Source organism: Triturus cristatus, chromosome 5_1 (genome assembly GCF_964204655.1).
Source record: "Triturus cristatus chromosome 5_1, aTriCri1.1, whole genome shotgun sequence".
Taxonomy (NCBI): Eukaryota; Metazoa; Chordata; class Amphibia; order Caudata; family Salamandridae; genus Triturus; species Triturus cristatus.
The window spans coordinates 290,060,474-290,087,272 of NC_140587.1; the positions used below are offsets into that span (position 1 = coordinate 290,060,474).

Consider the following 26,799-nt stretch of genomic DNA (forward strand, 5'->3'; position numbering starts at 1 on the left):
TCTCGATCTGCTTCAGGCCTTCGGGTCGCGGCAAGGCACGTGCCGATGAGCACGTCGGTCTTCTTGATGCGGCAACCGGTGTCAGGCCCGGATCAGCGCGGCTCTCTCCAGCAAGACAGAGAGCAGCCAGCCCACTTCACAGGCAGATGTTGAGAAGCTTGGTAGAACAGTCCACGGTCCCTGCAGCACACAGCAGCGCAGGGGGGACACAGCAGAGTCTTGGGTTCTGGGCAACCTTTCTATCCCTGGGTTGCGAAACAGGAGGCCAGCTCTTCTCAGGCCCTTGGAGATTCGGTTTAAGACACAGCACACAGCAAAGTCTTGTTTGGTCAAGTGGGTAGAGTCAGCACACAGCAAGACCCCTTCTCCTCCTCAGCTTCAGTTGTACAGCAGAACAGGTCAGCCCTTAGAGCACACAGCAAGGCAATCTTCCTTTAGTTCTTCAGCGGTCCGTCTTTCAGCAGAGGTTCCTCTTGATGGTAGAATCTGAAAATCTGTTGTCAGGGGTCTTGTACTTATACCCCTAAAAGTCTTTGAAGTCTTTGTGCAAGTGGGTCCTGAGCCCGGTCTGATCCAGTTCTGGGTGTTGCTGGAGCACTTTGTTTTCCTGTGTGTGAGGGGCAGAGTCGTCAGCCGCCCAGCAGGAGGTGGAGCCAGCAGTGTGGCAGGCAGGCACAGCCCTATTCACTCCCAGGTGCTATCTCCTCCCTCCGCTCTACTTGCAAATGTCGCCATTCAGCAAAGGCTGACTCAGCCAACCTCCTGGGGGATCCCCAGCCCCTGTCACTCTCAAGCCAGACAGTCAATCCACAAGCATGCCCAGGCACACAGAAGAGTCAGACAAGAGAACAGCTACTCTCTAAAAAGTACTATTCTCCAACTCAGGATTTAAAAACAACCTCTCCTAAAAGATGTGTTATTAAATGCTGAGCTCAGGGATATCAAACACTCATGTCTTATCTTGTTCCTATGAGAAGATAGGCTGATAGCCATTGGCACCAGCCTCCCCCATGTTAGCCTATGGAACAAGATAACCTTGCAGCAGTGAACACACAAAATGGCCGCTGTTCACTACCAGAGCATGGTACCTGCACTAGTACATGCTCTACCTTTTACATACACTGCACCCTGCCCAGGGGGGTACCTTGGGCCTTCCATAGGGATGACTGACGTGCACAAAAAGGGAAGGGTTAGGCCTAGTCAGTGGGGACACTGACCAGGGTGACATGGCAGTCCGGGGACTGCAGGCAGGCCTGCGGTGGCAGGCCTGAGACACCATTGTAGGGCTACACAGGTGGGTGGCGCAATCAGCGCTGCAGACCCACTAGTATCATCTGTCATCACCAGCCCTGGCACACACAGTGCACTTTACTAGGGACTTCATGGTGATACAGATATGTCAATCAGGTATATCCAATCAATATGATATTTTACACAGGGAGCACTTACACTCTGGCACTGATTAGCAGTGGCAGAGTGTCCAAAGCATCTAAACCAGCAAAAACGAAATCCAGCACAGCATCAAAAATCCAGGTAGCAGAGGCAAAAGATCGTGGAAAAACCCACGCCAAGGATGTCAGGTCTAACACCGGCCAACCAGGTCAGATGTATTCAACAGATCAGACACCTGGTGAGAGGTATCACTGATCACTCCCCCATATGGGTGCAGGTTGAAACAGGGAAAGGTAGTAGCACCAGAATTGCGCCTATAATTCCATGGTACTTTTGAAACCCGAGAATAAAACGGAAGGTCACCCAGGAAATTTATCATTATTTTAAAGAAAATGAAGGTTCGGTAGAATCAGCGCAGCACCTCTGGGAGGCCTTCAAGACGGTGATACGGGGGCATGCAGTATCTCAGATAACAGGAGCAAAGAAGGAAAAAAATGCAAGACTGCTCCGAATAGAGCAGGAAATATCAAAGTTAGAAAATGAACTGTCGAGGCAGGAGGGGCGGGACAGTACGCACTTACTTAAACTAAAACAAACAGAGTATAGAGATGAAGCGAAAGATATTTCGAGAACATTAGACAGTCATAAGCTAGGGCGTATATATGAGCTGGGGGATAAAGCAGGGAAGCTATTGGCCTGGCTCGACAAAAGAGAAATGGCAAATCGACTGATCACGGGGTTGGTAACAGATTCCGGGAACAGTCTTAAGGACCCACAAGACATTGCTAATGAATTTACTAGGTACTATGAACAGCTCTACATGTCTAAAGTTAACAGGCAGTAGAGTGAGGCAAAAGAGCTACTGTCGGAAATACGACTACCGACACTAAAAGTTGAGGACAGAGCTTCACTTGATAGCGACCTAGTACAAGAGGAAATAGCTCAAGCCATCCGGAACCTTCAAATAGGGAAGGCAGTGGGACCAAATGGGCTACCCATTGAGCTTTACCAATTAAAACCAGATAGAATAGCCCCATACCTTAAAACCATGTATGAAGAGAGTCTGGAGAAGGGATATCTCTCACATGATCAGAGAATAGCCACACTAGTTATGATTCATAAAGAGGGGAAACCAAAACATAAATGCTCGTCATGTAGACCCATACCATTGCTAAATGCAGAGGTCAAAATACTGGCCATACTGTTGGCCACCATGTTGGTAGGGGTGATTTCCGAACTGGTCCACTTGGGCCAGTCGGATTTTATGACGGCTAGAAATACATCTTTGAACCTGCGGCGATTGCATGGGGTCATGGGAAGGGCGGATACTTTAAGAGAGGATGCGGTGGTGGTGGCCTTAGATGCCACCATGGTGTTTGACACCATAGAATGGTCATACCTATTTGCAGTTTTGGATAAGTTTGGATTTGGCCTGAAATTTATTGGCGGGGTGCGACTTCTATATTCTGGTCCTCTCGCCCAAGTGGCAGTGAATAATAAAATGTCAGCCGCTTTCCATCTTCATAGAGGGACGAGGCAGGGATGTCCTTTATCCCCATTATTATTTGCTTTAACATTGGAGCCCCTCACTTGCTGGATCCGTAAGGACCCTATAATTCGAGGATTGAGATGGGCAGAGGGCTGGGAGTATCGCATATCTTTATATGCTGACGATATCCTGTTATACCTGGCTTCGCAGAAGAGATCCCTACATAGGGTCCTTAATATATTTACTAACTTTGGCACCTATTCGGGATATTCCATTAACTGGATGAAATCGGTAATATATGTACTGCATGGCGACAATCCCGCCCTACCCAAAGATAGTCAGGTGACAATAACTAAGGATGGGTACAAGTATCTAGGGATATATATCACTAAAGATACTAAGCTCTATTATACTTCCAACTTTTTGCCTCCACTACAGAGATTAAGAAATGACGTGGAACATTGGAAGGCGCTGCCGCTATCCTTATTAGGTAGAGTGGCGCTCTTCAAGATGATGTCCTTACTGCGTTTCTGATACGTCCTGCATAACTCGCCAGACATAGTCCCTGCGTCCTATTTTGCAGTGGTGGAAAACGCACAGAGAGCGCTGCTCTGGGGAAATAGTTCACCACGAATATCATTCCCGGAGTTGGTACAAAGCTGGTATTACGGGGAATTGAATTGCCAAATATAAAAAAATATTACAGGACAGCACAATTAGCGGCTATCAATCACTGAATTTATCGACCTCCAAGTGATCCAGGATATGCGATGGACAGGTGGCTATTGCCAGGGAGGAATCACATGCGAGCACTGTATTCCAACCCCAAGAAGCTAGGGCTGACAGGTCCTACACTTCACTCAGTACATGTGTGGCATATGGCACCGAGAAGCATGGGATGGGCAAAGACCATAACCTTAGCCACCCCACTATGGGACATGGAAAAACTAGGATCCCTTTGGAGGTCGACAGGTTTTGACAAATGGGACACCATAGGGATATCACGAGTTGGAGATCTCTGAAAAAATGTCATTTGAGGCATTATAGCGCGATTATGAACTAGTAGAGACCGAGAGGTTCAGATACCTGCAAGTACGTCATGCATTAAAAACGGTAATCCCGGGGATGTGATCCCTCCGGAGGCCTCGCTCCTGGATGGATATATGCCGCGTAAGGCAATCTCTCTGACTTATTCAAAATTAATTGACAACCCACCGGATCCATGGAAGAAGTGTTGCCAGTACACTTGAAACCAGAGCCCAGATGGTGTCTGCTGAACATATGGAAGCCAACGGACCTGGGGAATAAACAGAAAATGTGGGCAGCCCTGTGGGGGATGGTGGCCAAGAGAAACATCGCAAGGGCATGGGGGGGGGGCGCAAGAAGTACCAACAGTGAAGGAATGGGAGAAAGATATGGATTGGTGTATGTTCCGTGAGAAAGCAGTTTATATGTCCAGGGGGTGCCTGAAAAAATGGATACAAGTATGGGAGAAATTGAACGTTTACAGGGGAGAGATATGTACACCTCCCAGGGTGCTGACACAAACCACCCCAGAAGAACTAGAGATGTAAGATGATAATAACTAATTGGGTGTGGAAACTCTTTGCTATAAATGATTTGGATGTGCCAAATTAATGTCAAAAGAAGTTCGAACATTGCTAAAACGTGAATCTGTACAGTTTTTTCTTTCTGTTGTATTCAATCAAAAGAAACTTCAATAAAAAAAGAAGACCAAGCAGCTGGAAGCAAACCAGTTTTAATCTATGATCTTTTGGGGGATGGGGAGGGGCTGAGGCAATGACCTGAGGCTGCTTTGAGCACAATGAGCATGTTGTGGCTGGTCGAGGTCTTCCTCTCCCTCGAGGCATTGGCGTGGACTGTGATGACAAGTTGTGGGCATGGTGGGTTTTGCTTTCCAGGTATAGGCATTCCTATGGGGCATTATTAACATAGTCCCAGGGCAGCATTGGAACACTTCCATTGAAGTAAAAGGCAGGGGGCGAGGTTGGCACATGGGGAAGATGAAGGATTGGGTGTGTCACTGATCTGTGCCTCTTTCACTACCACCCAGCAACTGCGCTTCTTTCTTCACCCTCATAATTGTAATAGGTGGGCTAGGGCAGAGCGAACAGTCCACCATTGATTTGCTCGAGGCAGTGTAGAGACTCAGAAGGGTTGTGGTTTTAATGGTTTTTCACCAGTACTGGTTCGGCAGGGGAGCAGCTCCACCACTTGATTTTAATGGCCTTTGTGAGTGGTGTGTCTGAGTCCAGTCATCTGACTCAGACTTTTTTTTTACTTGGCCTATTGGGGATGACTTCTGCTGCCACCAGGAATTACAATGGAATACAATGGAATCCCGGCTACGTGGGTCAACCAGCAACCCATAACAGAAAGTAAGTCTACCTTTGGTTGTGTTGCTTTAAACTGCTGCCCAAGCTGACCCTGCTGCTTACTGCCAGGACAGGTCTGCTGCTTTTTACTAACCTGAGTGTATATCAAGAAGGGGAGAGATTCTGTTGAGGTAGTGAGGGGCAGGATCAATCAATGTAAAGTGTGCCAAAAGAACCCCTCACACCATAGATTTGTCAACTATTTTAGAAGGCTATGTAATAATTCCATCCCTCTCAATACCAACGCTTGTTGGAGATCTTACTCCAATTTTTATTTTTTAATATAGATATCCTCTCACTAGTGTACCACACTTGCTAATACATAAATATCAAAATTCCAAATGCCAATGAATGCTCCGATTAGAAAAGAAAAAAACAAGAAAGAAATACACTCTAGAACACAGTAGAACGTTTTCTTGTGGACTTGTCCGTTGCCAAAGGTGTATTAATAAACAAATACAAGACAACAATTCACATAAATAATAACACAAAGGTACACATAAAATCTCACATAGATGACATAACTTGTCTGTACATATATTAAAAGTTTTTCTTAGGTTATTCAACGAAAACAACATGCATAAGTGTCCAGCATATATAGTGCTCTTTCCTTAATGACCAAAAGAAAAAACATAGTTAGAGTGTCCTATATGTAATGGAATTTATTGTCACACTATTGGATTCATATCACAGGGGGGCTATATTATTAGCCTCCACCATATAGTCCTGCAGGTACCAAGTGGCCCTATAGGATCGGGCACAAAAATTATTTAATTAACCATAGGCTGGAGAGGTATTATTCCTCTTAGTCGGTTCCGTGGTTGTTATTCACATTGTGTAGACACTAATAGTTGATGAATCTCTGGTGTGGGGGATCCTTTTTGCACACTTTACATCTTACTAGCCTGAGACAGCATTGAAGCCATGAAGAAAACATTCTGATTCAGAGCCCAGCAGGTCAGGGGCTCCACTCGAAACACACCACATCCCAGTTTCAGTGGAGAATGTAATTTGTAGTATGATTGGTGAGTCCAAGAAAAACAATCAAGATACTTTATGTGGCTCGAATGAGCCATAAAAGCCACAGCAAAAAGACATATACAATTTAATATACCATAAAATGAGAGATTTGTTAAAATCAAAAACATTAGTATGATGAGGAAAACATTCAATAATAAGATCGTACCTTTACAGCAATTAAGATGTAATTGAAAACTGCATAAATAACTGTTTAATTTCCCAAACAGTGCAAATAAGCAAAAGCCGCTACATGAGATCTGGTTTCTAGAACTCGTAACATTGGACGAAGGAACTCCCTTCTTTGTGCAATATAAAATGTGCAAAAGAGCAAAAAGTGCATAGTGCTTTGTTCTGCTGGGGCTTCACAATGACAGACGGGGAGAGATGAAAACCCCGTGCCTTTTACTGTGAAGGCTAACATGAAGCGTGTATGTTTTTTAGACGAAACCTTGTCCTGAGAAACCTCTGTCTCTCATTTGGAATTACCTGTTAAAAAAGGGCCGGGTGTAAAGGCAAAACCTTGAAAGTATTTTCTATCTCAATACCTCTAGTTTCTGACCATGACCTTTGCGTCTTTTGATTAAAAAGCGCTTTAGTTTGGCTTAGGGGGATGGTAAATAAACTGCCCGGATTAGAATAAAATGTTGGAACACCAAGCCTTTCAAAACTTGTTTAGATGTATTTAAGCCATGGGATGTCTAGACAATTGTCCAGATTCAAACAGTCCAGTAAGATTGTTCTACATAAGATAACTTAGATGCTAGGTTTTTCCAAATGTTGTGCCATAATAAAAGGGGTTGTAGCTTAACAGTTCTTTTATATTGTCAAGCGCAACCTCTTCATGTCAGAGGGTCGTCAGGGTAGTATGTGGAACTGCCAGGAGCCTTATTACAAACTTATTCTCCGCAATGTATTTATTTATTTATTTATTTTAAGTTTTGTATAGCGCGAACATGACCCAGGTGGGTATCAGAGCGCTTTACATACGGTTTAGGTAGACAAAGGAAAACAGCTAGGGGAGAGAAATCATGGAAACAGTGGGACAATATACAACAGAAGCAAGATGAAATTGAGGTGGGCATTGGAAGCAGGATGGGTGAGAGCGACAAGTAGGGCAATATACATCAAGAGGAAACCAGACAAAATACAGTCACTTAGAGACAATAGGAGCACAGCATCATGTTCAACGCATTGTTCATTAGAAGAGTTTGTTCAATAGTAGCGTTTTGACTTTCCTTTTGAAGGCAAGAGTAGAGGGAATCAGTCTTGTTTCCACTGGAAGGGAAATCCAGATTCTCGGGCGATGCTAGAGAATGTACGATTGTAAGTTTTAAGCTTATTAAATTTCTTGGGCTTGAGCAGCAGTGTGCCGGTGCTCCTTGTGGTCCTGGAGCCACACGAAAGTTCCAGCTTGTTTGTCAGTTAGAGTGGGATGTTGAAGTGTAGTGCTCTATGGGTCATACAGGCGATCTTTAGTTGTATCCTTGCTTCAAAGGGAAGCCAATTGAGCGATTTAAGGGCCGGTGAAATGTGGTTGGTCTTCTTAAAACATGTGATGAGTCTAGTAGCAGAATTTAGAGATGCTCTGATAGGTGCTAAACTGAGTTTCGGCAGACCGCAAAGAGTGCCACTGCCGTATTCTAGCCTGGAAATGACAAGTGCTTGCACCGCCAATATAAAGTAATCTTTGAGAAGGTAGGGTTTGAGTTTTCTTAGGATGCAGAGTTGGAAGTTCGTTCCTTTGGTTGATGATCTGATGTGGTCTTGCATGTTTAGGTTTTGGTCTAGCAAAACTCCCAGTGATTTAGTGGAGTCAACGATGCGAGGTGTGCAGTTCAAGGCGGTGTGGTTGCAGAGAAATTTCACCACAGTGGGGGTTTGCCTAGCGGGTGCAATGAGGAGGAATTCCGTCTTGAGGGCGTTTAATTTGAGATGGTTGGAGGTTAGCCAGTTAAGGGTTTTGAGCAGGGTTCCATTGAGAGATTTTTTTTTTGATTAAACAATTTTAATTGTTGTTAGAACCGGTGGTCTCTAGTTGGCAGAGGTATACACTTCTGACAAATAGGGACCAACCAACTCTAGTCAGGGCAAGGGGATTACACACTCAGATAACCCCTGCTACCCCCTTGGTAGCTTGGCAGAGCAGACAGGCTTATCTCAGAGGCAGTGTGTTAAGCATTTATGACCACATACAGTAATAAAGTGAATACACTACAGATGGACACGACACAGAAGTTATTATAAAAATAGGATTTTTATATAAGGCTTAGCACAAGACCAAATAACGACAAAAATATACCACAGTCTTAATAAATACTCTTTGGAAGGAAAAATAATAGTTCAAGTAAGGTTTCTTCTTGGCAAATAGTTCTTTAGCAAAGTATTCTTCTGAGCACAGTTCTTTGGCAACAATGTAACCCCCACAGGAGTCACACGACGTTGAGTCTACAAGATTCCCAAGGTTCGGCGTCGACCGCGAGGAGCACTACGTCGAGCCTGGAGTTGCAACAGACCCCACAAGTACAGTACCTTGAGAAATGAAGAAAACGATGATCCACGGCGTCGAGATGTCGGCGTCGAGGTCGGCGTCGATTGTGCCTCGGATTCGGGTCGATCCGCAGCGGCGTCGAGGGATGTCGGGCCGGAGCAGCGCTCACGGCGTCGAGAAGGGCGTCGAGTCGATGCGATCAGCAGCGGCGTCGGGACGGGGTCGCTTGGAGGTGGAGCCGATACTCACTCCTCACTGGCGTCGATACCGGCGTCGAGACGGGGTCACTTGGAGCCGGGGCTGATACCCACTGCTCACTGGCGTTGCTGCTGGCGTCGATCGGGCCCGGCGGCCGGCGTCGAAGGCTCGGGACACTGGAGCCGTTACTCACGATGTCGAGCTGGATTCGGCGGCGTCGGCGCTGTCGAGACTGCAGATTTTCCCTTGTGTACTGGAAACAACACTTTCCAGCAATTCGGCAATTCAGTAGATGGTGAAGTCCTTTGGCCCTGTGACTTCAACAGGAGACTGGCACTCTTCCAGTCCTTGGAGATTTTCTAGCAAGTGTTCAGAGAGTACACACCAAGTTCCTCTCTCCTTGTTCCTTGACAAAAATAAAGAGGCAGCTTTCAGGTTCCTCCACAGCAAAACAGCACTCTGGCAGAAAGGGGAGGCAAGTCCTTAGATCAGCAGGCTTCTTGTCCTGGGTACAGGTTTCCTTGTCAGAAGTGATCTGAGTTCTTGGTTCAGGTGTCCTTCTCTTATACCCCTTTTCTCCTTTGTTCCCTTTGTCCAAGCAGGGAAATTCCCCCCATCTCAGGTTCGTTGTGGGTGTTGCCAGGCAGAGGCACCTGGCCTATTCACTGAACAGGGCAGAGTCCTCAGCCGCCCAGCAGGAGGCGGAGCCAGTATTGTCACTGGCAGGAGCAGGGCTATCAGTCGCCCAGCAGGAGGTGGAGCCAGTATTGTGTCAGGCAGGGCAGGCTACTCTTCCGTCTCTCTATGTGTAAATGCCTCATTCACCCCACACTGACTCATTCAGACCTCTGGAGCCAACCAGCCCCTGACACACACACCAAACCAGCAGAGACCGGTGGATAGTTGGACAAGAAAATAGCCACTTTCTAAAAGGGCTATTTTCAAACACAGAATCTAAAAACCATCCATCCTAAAGGGTGTGTTATTAAATTCTGAGTTCAGGGATACTAAACTCGACCTGCTACCATGCTCCCTGAGTCAGATAGATTATAATGGAGTTAATAATCCGTCTGCCCATTCTGGCCTATGGGAGGCAGGTAGCCCTTCAATAGTGAAAAACGAAAATGGCTGTAATTCACTATTAGGTCATGCCACACACATCAGGGCATGACCTACCTTTGACCAACAATGCACCCTGCCCTAGGGCCTACCATAGAGGTGTCTGAAATGTGGCAAAGTGAAGGTTTAGAGACTGGCAAGTAGGTTTCCTTGCCAAGTCGACATGGCAGTCAGGGACTGCACGCAGGCGCTGCGGTGGCAGGCCTGAGACACATTTTACACGCTGCTTCTGTGGGTGGCACAACCAGTGCTGCAAGCCCACCAGCAGCAGTTAACTTACACGCCCTTGGCACACGCAGTGCACTAGACTAGGGTCTGAACAGTAAGTCAACCAAGCCAATCATGGTAACACCAATCAATGTAACAATTTAACATAGGGAGTACTTGCACTGTGGCACTGATCAGCAGTGGCACAGTGCCCAAAGCAATAAACCAGCAAAAACATCGTAAACAGAGGAGGCAAACAGAAAAAAATGGAGGAGAGACTCATGCCAATGATGCCAGGTCTAACAATTGTTAAAAACAAGATATCAGCATATTACATGAATCATCACTTTGATTTCAATTCCCACACAATATGACCAGCGCTCCACATTCCATACATTTCCACACACATTGTCAAACTCTGTAGTCCCTCTGGCCCCTAGGCCACTTTCCACGGGGCACATTACTAGGGGAGGACGCCTGCACAGAAGCAGCAAAAAATTATTAGAATATGCAAGGTATATTTCTACTCTGGAGTGGGTGAGGCCACAGCCTCAGAAGCTAACTGGTCCAACCTCTTCAGCAGCTCACGCCGCAGCTCTATCGTAGGGGAGACACAAACCCCGCCTCGGTATCTGTTCCACTTCCCCCACCGGTGTCCATTGAGAGATTTGATGTCTTCATGTAGAGTTGGGTGTCGTCCGCATACATGTGATATTGGATGTTGGAGGCTTTAAGAATTAGTCAGTGGTTCCAGGAAAAGGTTGGAGATTGTGGGGGAGAGTGAGGATCCTTGGGGGACACCAAGTGTGCAGGGACTCGGGTTGGAGAGAGACTGGTTGGATTTGACTCTTTGTGTTCTGTTGTTTAGGAAAGAGGCAAACCATTGCCTGAGAGCCCCGTCCTACGTTCCAAGAGGAAGAGTGGATTGTCATGTTTGACAGTGTCAAATGCCGATGAGAGATCGAGCAGAATTAAAAGGCAGGCTTCATTTTGGTCAAGTAAAGTGAGAGCGTCATCCACAATGTGAGTGATAGCTGTTTTGTTGCTGTGGTCAAAGCTGAAGCCCAATTGGAATAGGTCGAGAAGCTGGAATTGCTCAATGTGTTTGCGTAGTTGTTCATGAACACATTTCTCCAGAAGTTTAGCCAGGGTGGGTATGTTTGTGATTGTGCGGTAGTTGTTCAGTTCAGCAGGGTCAGCCGAAGGATTTTTGAGAATAGGGAGAACTAGGCCCGCCTTCAAGCAGTCCGGGATCTCACCTTGAAGAAGTGAGGCGTTGATGATCTTGGACCACAGTGGTGCTAGTGAACCTATCATTTCTTTAAAGAAGTTAGGGGGGAGGGGTTATTGAAGTGATTTGAGGGTTTAAGGGTAGAGAGAATGTTGAGGATGGCAATGTCATTGAGGGGAGTGAAATGACTCCATGACACATTGTTTTTGAGTGAGATACCCTGAGGCGAGGGCAGGGGTGTGAAAACAGAGGAGTCAGGAGAGGGCGAGAGAGTGGGTGCAGCAGACCTTAGATCTGATTCAATTTTATTCGTCTTTTCAAGAAAGAATACAGCCACCGCATCGTAGTTTGGTTGTGGGCGAGCGGGGTGCTGAGATTGGGGGGAGGTGTTGTTGGATTGTGATTTAATGAGCTCAAAAGTAGTTTCAGGCGATTTTTGGCTTTGTCAAGTTGGTATTTGAGGAAGTTGGCTTTCACCGATCTAATGAGTTTGTTGTATATACTTCTTTGGGATCTTATAGTTTTTAGAAGATCCGTGGAGGGAGTGGATCTCCACTTGCGTTCAGCTATTCTAAGGCTGCGTCTGTCCTCATTTAGTCTGTCATTGAACCACGGTTTGGAGTCTTTTGTGGGAATTCTTTTTAGTTGAAGGGGGGCCGTATCATTCAAGGCAGATAGCATGGTGTTGTTATAGTGGTCGGTGAGGTCGTGAACGTCAATCATGTTAGAAGGCGGCGGAAGGGAGATATTGCAGCGCTCTATGAGCTCATTAACGCTTGTGTTATGGAGCGGTCTTTTCCAGTGTTTTCAGTGTTGAGCAGTTTTGTGGTTCCATTTTTCAGGTATCAGGAAGTTGATAAAATGATGGTCAGACCAGTCAGAGGGGAGAATGGATTCGAGATGAATGGAGTTGGGGTTGGAGATGATGAGATCCAGTGTGGAGCCTAAGTTGTGAGTGGGGCTGTTGCAGAATTGGGTCAGAGATGGTTCGGTTCGGAGGTTTTTGAGGGTTGTAACCGCCTGATCGTGCGGGTCATTCCAGTGGCGATTGAAGTCACCAAGGAGGATCTGGGGGGAGTGTCGGCCCAGGTTGGAGGAGATGGTTTCAATAACTTGTTCAATTAAATGGAGGTTATCACCTGGGGGGTGGTAGAAGATGTGAAGGGTGCATAAGGGTCTGTGTGTGCTAGTGATATCTACGCATAGGTATTCACAGGAGGAGAGATTAGCTGAAAGGGACTGTTTTGCTGTGAGAGAGTTGCGGAAGATACAGGCTATGCCACCTCGCAATTTCTTAACTCGGTCAAGTCTGATAATGTTGTGACTAGGAGGGACTAATAGGTCAAGGATAGGGCCAGAGGAGTCGTTGAGACAAGTTTCTGTGGGGATAAGGAGGTCCAGATCTTGGGCAAGGATGAGATCGGCATGGTCTGTGGCATGTTTCACTGCTGATCTACAGTTCAGTAACATGCTTTTCAGGTGTGTTTTATGCAGGGTGTCTGTGGGCACGGGTTGTGTAGTGGGGATCTGCAAAAGGTTATTGATGTTTATGGAATTGGCGTTGAGTCTGGGCACTCTATGGGGGTTGGGCGTGATGGTTCGGATGGGATCCGCATTACCATGTTTAGGGCGTGTTGAGTTAGGTGCAATTAGTGGGGCTGTTTGAGAGCATATAGCAGGGTCTGAGATGGCCGAAGGAGGAGAGGCGTACTCAAGGAGGAGGGAGAGAATATCAGCTCCTGAGTGTGGAGAGGTGTACTCAAGGCGGAGGGAGAGAATATCAGGTTCTGAATATGGATTTACGGATCTGGCAGGTCTAGACGGGGCGTTAGGGTAGGGAGAAGTGTTCGACTTTTGGGCAGTGGGTTTCATATGTGGGATCTCAAGTGTTGGTATGGTGGAAGAGAGATGGGGGATCTCAAGTGTGGACATGTTGGGAGAGAGATCAAGGGATAGCTCTTTGGTGGCCTTAATGAGTTTAAGCATGACAGTTTTGAGAGTTAGCAGTTCCAGGTCTATTTTCTTGAGTTTAGAAGCAGGATCAGAGTGTGGATTATGGGTCACGTGGAGGGGAGAAGGAGGGTTGGTCAATGGGGAGGGCGGAGGGGAGATCAGGGCAGGTGAACGGGAGGGATGGGGGAAGTCCAATAATGGAAAGTTACCTCTCTGAAGTACTGGTGCGCGAGGCGAGTGTGCGATGTAAGGGAAGTTAGGAGAAGGGAGACTGAATGAGTTCCTGTTGGAAAGTGAGCAAGCCCGCTGTCTAGTGAGGGAGTTATGTAGGCGAGGGCTAGTGGGAGAGGGGGTGGGGAAGTGTCGGAGAGGTGGACGGAGCGAGGGATAACAAGTGCATTGTGTTTATTGGCCAAAGTCTGGTCAGGTCGTGGCACGCAGGGTGAGTTAGCGGAGCCTGGTGTTGTAGGAGCTATGGTCCAGTGTGTGTTGATCGGGGTAGGTGAGCCAGTCTTCAGGCTGTAGTCCGTTAAAGAGGGATCAGGGGCCTCCTGAGATGGGGTAAGGAAAGTTCATACCTGGATTGAGTAGGGGAGTCGCTAGGGACCAGAGATCTTTTAAAGAGTGCAAACCTGTCATCAAAGATGTCCAGGTTGCGATCGGTGGCCTGAATGAGTATAGTCCCATTGTTGTGGATGGATATAGTGGCATTTGCTCTATAAGTGGGAGACTTTGTGGCCAAAAGTCGCAGACCGAGCGTGAATTTCTTGTTTGGAGTGATTCTGAGTAGGGAGTAGAACATAGATCTCCACTGAGCTCTTCTGTTAGTGTAGAAGATCAGAATTTGTAGAGATTTATAGTTAGTATACCCCCATATGCCTGCACCAAATGTGGTGACAGTCACGCATTTACTTTTAAAAATACAAAACATTTCTCTAGTTAGCATATGCTCTATTCTTTTGAAAAATCTAAAAACGGCATCAATTTCTCTCTGGAAGCTCTTACATTCCAGAGACATTTCCAGTTATAATCTACATCAATTGGAATTCCCAGATGTGTAAAATGTGAAGTTTACATAATTTCTTCACCACTATGTAAGACCATTTTGGTCTTAGTTAGTTTGGGGCCACATTTCATTATAAAAGAGTATGGTTTGTCTCTAGTTCCAAACTACTCTTGAAACAATTAAAATCATCTACTAAAATCTGGAGAACATTAGCAGTTCGAGTAATAAGAACGGCATTGTCTGCGTAAAGCAGCTCAGGAATTTCTCCCGAGTTGACCTTCGGGATGCCTTTCCCCACTGTTATCAGATGCTCACCCAGAGAGTTAAGAAAATTAAAAAGAGAAAAGGTCTGACCCCAGTGATTGCTGGAAAATCCTCAGAACGATTACTGCTCCTGTTATACCAGACTCTGGCTGTAGTTTGTGCATGAAGCCAACTGAGCAGGAAAATAATTGCACTGTCAATGATTAACTGGAACATTATAGACCATAGCTTTGGGCGGTCCACAGTGTCAAAAGCACATATTAGGGTGCCAATTACGATCCGGTAAAAAAATTCCCCGTACGACTCGTATCCGGTCTTTTTACCGTATGAATCGTATAAGTGCCGTACAAACTGCCAATTACGATTCGCATGGGAAAAACTCCATACGAGTCGCATTGGGAATAATTCCCCACACGTCCTCGGGTCAGAAAATGTGTCCGACACCTCCCCGGACGATTTACCGTACAAACGTGAAAAGTCAAGTCCGAACGCGTAAGTACGATCCATCCCGTGCGTCCGATGTCACAACCGTATGGTAAAAACACCGTCCGCACCGAACTCCCATTGCAACCATGGAGACATGTGCCCACATACGCGCCGAACCCCCCATGTATATACACCCCTGTACGTGTCGAACCCCCCGTGTATGTACACCCCTGTACGTGTCGAACCCCCGTGTATGTACACCCCTGTATGTTCGAGTCGTACCCCCACCCGTGTATGTACACCCCTGTACGTGTCGAACCCCCCCGTGTATGTACACCCCTGTACGTGTCGAACCCCGTGTATATACACCCCTGTACGTTCGAGTCGTACCCCCACCCGTGTATGTACACCCCTGTACGTGTCGAACCCCCGTGTATGTACACCCCTGTACGTTCGAGTCGTACCCCCACCCGTGTATGTACGGTGCGTACCCCCAGCGCTGGGGGTACGCACCGTACATACACGGGGGGTTCGACACGTACAGGGGTGTACATACACGGGGGGTTCGACACGTACAGGGGTGTACATACACGGGGGTTCGACACGTACAGGGGTGTACATACACGGGGGGTTCGACACGTACAGGGGTGTACATACACGGGGGTTCGACACGTACAGAGGTGTACATACACGGGGGTACGGCGTGTACTCACGGGGGCTGGGGGGGGGTACGGCACGTACCGGGCCCCCTAATCTGGTCGTTTCGCGGCGTACTTCGCTTTTCCGGCACTTTTTGGGTGCCGTAAAAATATTGCCGTCCGGACTGCTGTCGGTTCGAATCGTACTTCCTGGTTCGTGAAACGCTGCCTGAAAGCGTCCCGACGTCACGTCGGCGCTTTCCCCGGATCACATTTGTATGTATATTTTCGTCGGTCGGTGTTTTGTACGACTCGTACGGAAATGGTGTTTCCGTGCGAATCGTACTTGCATGTTTGTAAAGTTTTACAACCGGGTACGAGTCGGACGGAGAAAACCCTCCGTCCGACGGTTCGTACCCGGTTTTTACAGGATCGTAATCGGCACCTAGGTCTTTGAAGTCAAGATGTACACAGCCTTTTTTAGACTTAGTATATTTTATAACGATTCAGGAGAGATATAAAGATTGTTCACCTACTCCCAGACTGGGACGAAAATCAAACTGTAAATCTGAGAGCCCAAGCGACTTTGTAGCCCAGCTTTGTAGTTTGGCCAATAGTACCCTTCCGAGGACCTTAACCATACTATCTAGGAGGGATATTGCAGGGTAGCAGTGAGACTGGTTCTTGTCTCCTTTTTTAACCCCTTCCATGCTCATGACGGAACGATTCCGTCATGAGCATCGGTTGAGCTGTGCTCGTGACGGAACCGTTCCGTCATGGCCCCGCCCGCGCTCGAACCCTTCAGCACCGCGGGGGAATCCGCGCAGCGCTGAAGGGGTTAAATATAGGGATAATAATAGCCTCCTGCCAAATCTTGAGCAAAGGACCTACAATTGCACTTTTTAGAACGTTTGTTATTAAGGGTGCCCAGAACTGTTGGGGGATTTAAAAAGGTCCAAGGGAATTCTGTCAGGACACAGGGCTTTACCACAAGGGCTACTCTCAATGGCTAGGGTTCGATTAGACACTTTTATTGAGCTGCTTAATTCCAAGGTAACAGTTGGATCACTAATATCTGTCTTATTGGTGCCTGCATTAAGAGTCTGCTCTTTTGGGCCAAAATCATTAGAAAAATGATCCACCCAATATTTACTCGGAACAACAAATTCAACTTTCGGGGAGCCTCACCCAAGGGGTTCAATTTACTACCTGGCAGAAAGCTTGAGAATCTTTCTGCTCCCTTGCAATCCTCAGATCCTGCCAGGCCTTTTCCTTTCTCTCTATCTTCCTTTTTTCGGTTGCTTCTTTGTAGATTTTTCTGGCCTGAGCTACTCCTAACTGATGTTGTGGGTGTTTTTTCAGTGCAAGCTTTAGAAGTCTGTGAGCTTTAGAGCAGACACTATTAAAAGACCTTGGATTATGACTGGATTTTACCGTACCATTGGTTAATCTATCAGCCACATAATTATTCAGCCTGGTATATGCGGTATTTGCATCCTTTTGCAGGATCATGTCTATTTCTGATTGGTTGTCCATAAGAAGATCTCTATGGAAGGATTCCTAGTCAGTTTTCTCCCATTTAATACTCAATCCTTTGTTCCTACTATATTCTTTCTGGGGCAGGGACATTTTCCATGTGACCCTAGTTGAGGGTATCCTAAGCTCTAGCATAAATGGATTATAGTCACTTATGCATGAGGCCACCACTTTAAATGTCACAAGCACTGGTATCAGTTCCTTAGAAATTGACACATGATCAATGATGGAATTTGAGGTCAGACCCATGTATGTCGGAAGCTTTGTCATGCTCAGCATGTAGTAATCTAGTGCAAATATTAAATTGTTTGCCAGAGTCACTTTATTTAGTGAATGCCCATAGGAATTATTTTTAAAATGTGTAAGGGGTTGATTAAATTCATCACAGATTCCACATATTGGGGATACTCCATAGGCACACATTTCGATAATCCTACCCAGATAATTGACACCTCCTTTATACCATCCACAATTTTAGTTTCTGCATGGCCAAATATATCATAGTAAAAATGTATAAGTACCAGATGAATTGGTTTCTGCAAAGTAATCAAAAGTATATAGCAAAAGGGTGTAATAGCCTTTTCGGATACTGTACAGTCGACAAAAGAGGCAGATATGAAAATAACCAACCCCCTTTTAGCCGACCTGACTTTGAAGTCAATGGCAGTGCAGCCCAGACTAGGATTGTGGTTCCTACTTGGACATGGTGCATACCTCTGCCAACTAGAGACCCAATTTCTAGCACTGACTATTTGATGTGTCTTTCTACCCAAGGCTGCTGGCTGTGAAGCACTCTTGTGTCTTGTGCAAGCTTGCGCTGTATTAAACTGGCAAAACTTAAAATAAGGGTTCTGCCTGTCACCTATATTCTAATATCAGCCTACAATAGTTAAGAAGAAAGCATTATCCTCAGAAAGAGATACCCCTCTAGTGGTGGCTGCTGCTGCTCAATATGAAATATGTAAACATTTATGTTAGACCTGGCATCCTTAGGGTGGTCTTCCCCCTAACATTTTGCTTTTGACCTACTCGTTTTGCTGAAACTTTTTGTTGGCCTTAGGACTCTGAGCAAGTTGCCACTGCTAAGCAGTGCTAAAGTATATGTGCTTCTTCCCTAAACATGCTTGTAATTGGTGTATACATGAATGACATATTTAGTTTACTTACGAGTCCTGTGTAAAGTGGTATACCATATACTCAGGACTTGTAAATGAAATGTTACTAGTGGGCTTGCACCACATTTTTTAAAGTTTAAAAATACAAGTTATTGGAGTATAATAGAACAAGTAAATGGTGATAACATTTTACAATATGATGAAGTAACCATGTGTTAAGTACTTTGAGTTCTCTGCAGATAGAATAAAAAAATATGAAAGGCATGTATTAAAAGAAAGTGCGAGAGAGAGAGAAAGCAGACGGAGGAAATGGGCAAAGATAGAAAAACATTTTCTGTGATGAATGAAGGCTTAATAAAGATAAAGTGAGTAAGGGGCATATGTATCAACATCACCATTTGCGATTCTCAAATAGCGATTTTTAAAGAATCGCTATTTGAGAATTGCGAAACGGGATGTATTTAAAAAATTGCAAACTTTTTGCGATTTCTTAAAATTCCTTAATTGCGATTAGCAAATTGCGAAATCGCAATTAAGGAATACCTGCCCATTCATTCCTATGGGCCAGGAGACCCATAGGAATGAATGGGAAGTAATTCTCAAATAGCGAATCGCAATTTGCTAATCGCAATTTGAGAATAATTTCAAAGGTGCAAGGGTGTCATGATGACACCCTGATGCACCCCTGAAATTAGCATGTGTGTGCATATGGCGCACATACATGCCCTAAGGGCATGTATGAGCGCCACGTGGCACTTTGTAAAATTTAAAAAAGTGCTTTTTAAAAGGAAATCGCAAATTACCACCAACTGGAAGTTGGTGGTAATTTGCGATTTCTTAAGGATAATTCGCACAACTTGGGTGCTTTTTACATATCATTTAAGAAATCGCAATTTGCGATTTCTTAAATGCTTACGCAAAATTAAGAAATCGCTAAATTAGCAATTCCTTAATTTTGCGATGGGATTTGCCTCATACATCCCGATTACCGATTTTTTCATCGCAAACGCTGTTATTTTGCGAATCGCAGCGTTTGCGATTAAAAAATCGTTTGATACATATGCCCCTAAATCACAACAGTGTAGAAAATGTAACAATAAAGTAAGTGAACAAATAATTACAATTAATATGAACTCAGTTAAGTAAGGAGGAAAGTCAAGGGGGTTTTGAAACTTACTCAGTAAAGGGTTGGTGTAAATTAGTCATTGGAGCGGAGGATCTAGAAAAGTAGTTAATGGTGACCAAAGAATCTCTCTCTTGATAGTCAGGAATATCTGGGTGATATGCAATCTATGTTTGTAACAAATACCGTACCACCATGGTTGAAATTAGATATAAGGAGCATTTTTCCAATTTTTTGTTATTTGTTGAAATGTAACAGCAATTAATAAAGCTACAATTTGTACATTGAAATCACGATAATTCAAATTTTCCAAAAAGTGACCTATAAAGTGGTTTGTAAAAGAGAAGGGGCCATGTGTGTGAAAAATACGAATAATTTGTGTCCAAACCTTTAACCGGAATCGATATGTGTAAGAGCACTCAAATAGCATTTGTTTTACAGTTGAATTAGACAAGTGGCAAGCCCAACATGCTGGTCATATATTGAAATTAAACTTATGCATGACACATGGGGTAATCATTAGTCAATTATAAATGAAAAATAATGTGTGGGTGGTATTAGCAGCACGAGAAGTTTTATGAATTTGTAGCCATATTTTATTCCATAAGTAAGAAGAAAAACAAATGAGAAAGTCTGTTTCCCACAGTAACTCCAATGCTGTTTTTTTCTGTCTAGGTTCAGGTAGGGAAGTAAGTTGAGTATATATTTTGTATGCAGAGGGGAAGGTTTTTTACATTTTTTAAAATCTTTTTATTGAATGACATCAAAATCACATGACATTTGCAACTGCACTTCCATTAGGACAGTTATCTGAGTACATATAATCTGTTGAAGTAGTCCGGTGATTAATAATACGGCTATCAACAACTCATTTATGAAATCAGCACTAGTGTCCCAATTCCAATTTACAGTTGTGGTCTCCCATCTCGAACCTGGGAGGACAGAACTGACGTAAAATGAAAGGAGGGTACAGAGGGAGGAAAAGAGGGGAAGAGAACTCTGACCTCCTAACATGACGAGTTATTAGGTTGTCTGTTCACGTATCGCCTGAGCGCACAAAAATTCTTATCTACATTACATCACCCCCATAAGTTGACTGGGGACACCCACTCTGGTCCTGGGAGTGGGAGAGAAGATAGCTCTGCAGGGCCCGCCAAATATCCCTAGGGCGAGCCGGTGCCGGCATAATCTCCCAGTATTCTATGGCAGAACGCCACATCCTTGAGCCAATTAACGGTCTGGGGGCTTCTATAGTGGCCCCAATACATCGCAATGAGCCGCCTGGCCATTATTGGAGCATAGCCGCTAGTTTCCTGACTGTCGCTGGCACTTTGCGCACGTATCCCAGCAGTGCTGTCAGGAGGGAGCGCTCAATCTCGCACTCTAGCATTTCCTCCAGTACATCAAATGTATTTCCCCAGCCACTCAGGGGACCTGTATAGTCTGTGCAGAAACTTAAAGTAAATCAGCCTCAACCTATAGTTGGGGGACAACACCCTAGCTTGCGCGCAGCAGTATATCCATTTATCCTCTTCTATAGGAGTACCTAATATTTCTTCCCAACGCCTCTGCACTGGGGGGATGCTGATAGGTGCTGTGTGCTGCATGCCTGTATAAAGCCAGGTAATTAATTTGTGTGGTGATGGGTTACCTAGGAAGTCTTCCAAGACCTGAAATGTTGGGAGTGCTATCTGGAACAAAGCGAAGTGCTCACGCAGCGCCACACGGAGCTGATAGTACGTCATTTTATCAAGTAGACCCGTGTTGTCCTCCACAAGCACCCTATCAGGCAGTATAAATTCTCCATCTGGGAACGCCTCACCCATAGAGTGTAGATGTAGCTTCCTTAGTCTCTGGCATACCCCCGTGTCTTCCAAGAATGGCAACACCAAGTGCCTCAGCAACGGCCCAGAGGGGGTAAATAGCTTCTCTATCTGTGCCCTGTGACTCAGTTCTTACCATGCCCAGACCATGCAACCATCTGTATTCATCGTTGAGCGCGGCCTAGTCTGCGGTCTGTAAAGTACCATGTTTAGCAGCGTTGGGCGGCATAGTTGTGCGCCTTAAATTGAGTCAGATATAGCCAATAAAACCCAACCTGGGATTGTGCACAGTTGAAGTAGAGTTTCATATCACGGGCCACTAAACCTCCCTGTTCGAAAGGCATCATCATGATCTCCCAGGAGACCCTGGGCTGTTTACAAGCCCAAGCAAGGGTAATCACATTCAATCGTAGTCTGCGCGCAGAGGGCACGTTTAATAAAAATGTTTGCAGGAGTTAAGAAATGGTTGTTGGAGAAATGCTAGTACAGAGGAAATAATAGGGTTCGGAAATAGCTGAGATTAAAGTTCGGTATTTGAGTTTGTATGAATTAGGAAATTTAAATAAGGATTGAGCTTGAGAATAGGGGATCAGGGAATGATTATTTATTAATTGGAGAGTCCATTACAAACTGTTTTCCCGCCAAGATTTCCAAAAAAGATGCCGCTGCTGCACGTAACGGACACCAATAGGCCATGGGCGGTTACATTTCTAAAGGAAGCTGGGACATGCACCCGCCTTTCACCAAGTGCGTGCTGTTTTTTTTTTAAAAGACACACGCAAAAGCCAATGGCAGCCGACCAAAACAAAAGCACACGCACGAGCGTGTGGTCAGCTTTCAGAAGCCCCTACATGCCCAGTGGAAAAATGGGGAAACTGGTCCAAGATGAAAAAAAATCGAAATAAAACTGGGTGCAGTAACCTATAAGCCTTTTTGGGGGATGGGAAGCGACATGGAGGAAGGGCGATGGGTAGAAGACAGAAATTCTGAAAAATAAAAGGGTTGAATAAAGGATAGCTCTAGTTCTGTCGATAAGGGATGGTCATGTGAGTAGTGTTCATCATAGTAATTGGCAAATTGTTTCAAAAGGAAGGCAGCATGATAAGATTGGAAGTTTAGGAAGTTAACCCCTCCTTGTTCCTTACTGCGTTGACGCTTGATGTGAAACATAAGAGGTTTTTTTAGGGTTCCATAAGAAAGCAATTAAAATAGAGTATACATATTGTTTTAAAAGGAAGATGAAACATTAGTTGGGATTACAGAGAGATAGAAAAGTATTATGGGAACTAACATCATTTTAATATAATCCAGTGTAACCCACCATGAGAGTAACAATGGATTCCATCTTGATGTAAGGGTATTTACGTTTGAAAGAAGAGCAGGAGAATTAAGAGATACATTATCTTTGATGGAATTAGTAAACCAGAGACCTAAATATTTTATTTTTGCTGGGCTCCAAAGAAAATCTGAAGATGAGAAGTCATGTTTAAAAAAACATTTATTAAGAGGAAGGCTTTGACATTTGTGAGAGTTAAGTTTGTAGCCCGAACGTTTTGCAAAGATTGAAACTGTTTCTAGGAAAGGTTGCAAGGAGTCAGGAGAGGACATATATAAAAGAATATCATCAGCATAAACCGAACATTTGATGTGATTGTCTCCATGTTTAAAGCCCTGTATGTTGGTATTTTCTTGGATGTGAGATAAAAAAGGTTCAAGTAGAAAGGATGAAAACAAGAGGGGAGAGAGTGCAACCTTGTCTGACTCCGCTGTGTAGAGAGAAAAATGATTAAATTAAACCCTTAACAAAAAAGTTTTAGGAGAGGAATATAAAAGAGAAATTAGGTTAATGAATTTTTTGTCCGAATCCAAACCAAGAAAGAGAAAAAAATAATCCAACAAACCTGGTCGAAACCCTTCTTGGCGCCCAGCGAAATAGCTGCTAATGAGTGTGAATATATGTTAGATTTGCTTACAATGGGGGGGTTCGGGCGACATCATCAGTGGTCCTCCAGAGGCTATCAGCATCTGGGGGGCATACCGCGCCTTCAAAGAGGCATAAAGCCCGTAGCTTCGGAGGCTGGAGACGGGCATGGTCCAGCCTGCAGAAGTAGTCCACAAGCGGTTGCCATAGTTTGGTGAAGTTAGTGTCTCGAAACTGCAGACACGCCGTAAGTAACTCCATTGCCATTGTGTGCCACAGGCGGGTGAACCAGACGTTGATCGGAGGCGTTTCAGCTTTTTTCCAGTAGAGAGCAATGATTTGCTTGGCAGCGCCAAGCATATGGAGGCTTAAATGCCAATCTCAGCGAGTCATGGCATGCAGGTTTACCGGCCGGAGGCCCAGGACAGTTGTGATCGGGTTGTCAGGCAGCGGGTAGCCAATTACCTGTCTGATATGGCTAAGAACTCCTTCCAATAGATGGTCAAGAGCGGGCACATACACCAAATATGCAGAAAGTCTCCAAGGGGCACCTGCGCAGCACCAACATAGAGGCGAGGAGGTGGGGAACATTTTATGCAGCCTATGAGGGGTATAATATCATTGTGTCATGACCTTGTACGCGTATTCCCGTTGGGGTATGCTACGGAAGACCTGTGAGATATCTCGCCACAATTTGTCCCATTGTGTGGGTGCGATGTCAGTGTCTGAAGCCGACCGCCACCGCGACTGGTAAGCGTGAGGGGAGTGTTGGAGAACTTGATATGTATGAGAGATTATTCCCTGGAATTGCCGAAGGAGCGCACCAGTCGCTCAAAAGGAGTAAAATGTGGAGTGGCCGCCTGTGTCAGAGATGATGCCTGGACCCAATGTCTAAGTTGAATGTTTTGAAATCTAGCCCTCTCCAAAAGCTGGAAGTCCCGCTTACATTGATCAAACGTTTTGAAGAAGTACCCCATGAAAAGATCCCGAATCGTCCGACAACCCCCTTCAGTCCAGTCTGAGAAGTAGGGCGGATGGTAGGCAGGCGGAAAGTGTAGGTTGCGAGCGATGGGAGTATGGGGGGACAAAAGGAGGTGAGGCCTCTGTGCAATGCTAACTTATCCCAGATATCGAGTACCGTCTTTGTAGGGACCGCTATATAGGCGCTACGGGAACGGGCCTCCCACGAGAGCCAAGCAAGGTCCCAAATGGGTCGACAGGTCACTGCCCTGTCCATGTGAAACCAGACTTTCTCACTCTCCCACGCCATCCACTCCGAAATAAAGCAGAGATGTGATGCCCAATAAGATTCTAATAAGTTAGGACAAGCCAGCCCCCCCCTGTCGCGTGGTAGCATGAGTATCTTATTAGAGAAGCGCGGTCTATTCCCTCCCCAAATGAACGTGGTGAGTTCACGCTGGAGGCCCTGAATCTGATGCTGCGGGATGGTGTGGGTAGTGTCTGAAAGAGGTAGAGTATCTTAGGGAGTATCGACATTTTAACCGTGTTCAGGCGCACTAACCAGGAAAGCGGAAGAGATTCCCACGCTCTCAGGTCTGCTAAGACAACCTTTTTACACTCCTGCCAGTTCGCTTGTGTCCACATGGCAAGGTCAGGGGTCAAGTAGAGCCCCAGGTACTGGATGGAGTGGGATGCCCATTGATAAGGGACAAGAGACTGGAGTACAGAGATCTCCTCTGCAGGAATCGTAAGATTCAGAGCCCATGATTTCGCATGATTTATTTTGAGACCCGAGACCAATTCAAATGATTGGAGCAATCTATGGAGTGCAGGTAAAGAGGATCGTGGACGGGATAATGTAAGCAGGAGGTCATCCGCGAACAAAGTGATTTTATGATCCAACCTCCCAAGTTTAATGCCATGAATATCAGGGAACTGGCGTATCATGGTAGCAAGGGGTTCCACTACGAGGGCAAATAAGAGGGGGGATAAAGGACACCCCTGTCGGGTGCCCCTGTGGCTGGAGATGGGTCTCGTAAGTTGGCCATAGACCCGCACCTGAGCCAGAACGGAAAGATAGGGAGCCATAATTTGAGCGATCATCTGGGGTCCAACCCTATTTTATGTAGGACAGCGCAGAGAAATACCCAATCTACTCGATCGAATGCTTTCTCAGCATCGAGCGATAACAAGTAAGAGGGTATCTTCCAATGATGCGCCTTACCGACTAAATGAGCGATACGTTGTACGTTATCTGCGCCTTGCCATTGGCGAATAAAGCCCACTTGATCCGGCTCAATGAGCCCAGGAAGGTGTGGGTCGAGGTGCTTAGCTAGTATTTTAGTGTAGAGCTTAAGGTCCGTATTAAGGAGCGCAATAGGGCGAAAGGAGGAGCATAGCGTGGGATCTTTTCCTGGTTTGGGAATTAATGCGATTTCGGCCATGGCCATGGATGTGGAGGGCCCCACCGTGTCCGAAAAAGAATAAAAAAGGCGGAGTATATAAGACTTAAGTTGCGGGAGAAAGGCACAATAGAACGAGACCGGCAGACCGGCCGGCCCCAGGGATTTACCAAGGGGGAGGTCCTTCAAAGCGCCGACAAGCTCTTCTGGGGTAATAGGTTCCTCCAGAAGCTGAGCATGGTAACGGCCAATCGGGGACCATTCACAGGTCTCCAGGGCAGCCTGGTCTGGACTGGTCGATTCCCTGGCATAGAGGGACGAGTAGTATTCCTGAAAAGCTTGCAGTTTAGCTGCTTCAGTAGTGGCCCAGGTACCGTCCCCCAGGTTAAGCTTAGCAATGTGTGCCTTGGCCGCCCGCGTCCCGATACGACGTGCCAGGACCGTGCCCACTTTGTCTCCCCCCTCATAGTATAGTTGTTTCAAGGCTAGGAGAGCGTGTTCTGCCTTGTTGGTACTATGCGCTCTAAGCTGGCCTCGAAGCATAGCAAGGCATCTCTTGTGCAGTGCCAGGGGGTGTTCCTGGTCCAATCGTTCAAGCGCCTTTATGTCCCGAGAGAGTTTGTCTTCTAAAAGCACCCCGAGCCCGAGCTATGGAGATGGACGTAATGCAGCCACGGAACGTGGCCTTAAACGCGTCCCAGACAATGAGGAGTGGGGTCTCTGGGAGGTTGTTGGACTCGAAGTAGGATGTGATAGCGTCCCAAAGTTCGGCGCATCCACGGGATCCCTGAGGACATGGGGGGGGAAGCACAAAGAAAATTAAAGTGAAAACCTCTGAGCTGGCCTATGTACTTAATTAACTGATCTATTCAGATTCTGCATTGACCATTGTGCATGCCAAAAATCATTCCATGTTGTGACATTGTTAACATAGAACTGCCATCAGTCTTTTAGAATTTATATACAAAACATTATTTTTATTATTTCTTTTTTTCAAACTTTTTGTACAGTGTATTTATTAATTTACACTTGATTTAGAAAAAACAAAAACATTTGACTTAAAACAGACAAAAACATTTTGATTTTACAAT

At 45.6% G+C, this 26,799-nt stretch overlaps 1 pseudogene across 1 annotated transcript in view; it reads right to left on the reverse strand.

Annotated features, from left to right (window-relative positions):
* The window catches only part of LOC146830795 (uncharacterized), a 70,663-nt pseudogene that overhangs the window by 20,767 nt on the left and 23,097 nt on the right, over positions 1-26,799 (reverse strand). The window lies entirely within an intron of this gene.